At 39.1% G+C, this 1,290-nt stretch overlaps 1 pseudogene; it reads right to left on the bottom strand.

Moving 5' to 3' along the window:
* Positions 1-252: 252 nt before the first annotated feature.
* Positions 253-873, bottom strand: LOC119589113 (annotated as a pseudogene).
* Between the last annotated feature and the right edge of the window lie 417 nt (positions 874-1,290).

Raw genomic sequence — 1,290 nt, 5'->3', positions numbered from 1 at the left:
TGTATAATGTACCTACATTAGGCATGCATATATATATATATATATATATATATATATATATATATATATATATATATATATATACATATATATATGTATGTATATGTATATATGTATGTATATGTATATATTATTTACATATATGTTTATGTATTTACACGTGTGTGTGTGTGTGTGCGTGCGTGCATACATTATATGTATCAAAGTATAAGTAAAATAACCGGAATTATTTATGTTCTACTAAACAACGGAAAGATCTGGAAGATTTATTTACACCTTTGAAAAAATTACATAATAAATATCACAGACAAACCAGGTTTTCGATCTAAGCATATGAAGGGGTGGGCTTGTAAGCAGGCTGTTCGGCAGGGTACTGAGCCTCGCCCTCGTAGCTGACCTCGGCTACGAAGCCAGAGTCGCCGTTGACAGTGTAGGTTACCTTCTGCAGACGACCGTCAGGAAGCTGAACGTAGTAGGAACCCTGGGTGTCATAACCGTCGCGGGCCTCCTGGTGGCCGAAAATCGTTACCGGAGTACTCGTCCTTGACGGCGTAGTTGAAATCGTACTTGGCAGGTGCAGGAGCAGGTGTAGGGGCTGCATATCCATAGGCTGGGGGCTGATCAGGGCGGGCGAGGGCCACGACCACAAGGGCAGCAAAGATGATGAACTGAAACATATTAAGGGATCTACTATGAAGGGGCACACGACTTGAAATGCTAAATGCTAAAATTGCCATTTCTCACAGACCTCAACTAAGTTTGCTTGGATGACCCACCTTGGGAGACATACTGCGATGAGTTATTAACTGATACGGATCGAAGTACGCGTTCTCTTTATATTCTTTTAGCTCCACCCTTTGGGCTGACGTCAAGACCTTCAGAAAAGAAGCCTAATGACACCCTAGCCTCAGGGATGTGCATTCGCTAACTCATCACTCTACTTTAACCTCTCACAGGAAATGTGTATATGCACATGCAAAAAGATACAGTGTGTACATATGACTATAGGTAGGTAGATAAATAGTGATACTGATATTTTGGTACGTACATTTAAACACAGACACACATCCCCACACATATACACATACATATACATATACAGTTTATATGCATATATGTGTGTATATTCATATATACATATATTTAAGTGTGTCATGTATGTATATATTGTATATGTGTATGAAAGGAAAAAAGTACTCCAGCTTTGTAGCTTAAGCTAATATGGCTGAAATCGACAGTATGATCAAGAGAAATATGTGTTTACTTATGAAAGCGTTGCGTCAGAGGTGT

The sequence above is a fragment of the Penaeus monodon genome, chromosome 3 (genome assembly GCF_015228065.2).
Source record: "Penaeus monodon isolate SGIC_2016 chromosome 3, NSTDA_Pmon_1, whole genome shotgun sequence".
Taxonomy (NCBI): domain Eukaryota; kingdom Metazoa; phylum Arthropoda; class Malacostraca; order Decapoda; family Penaeidae; genus Penaeus; species Penaeus monodon.
Note: the sequence above shows the minus strand (reverse complement) of the source record. Positions and strands in the feature narration are given on the sequence as shown.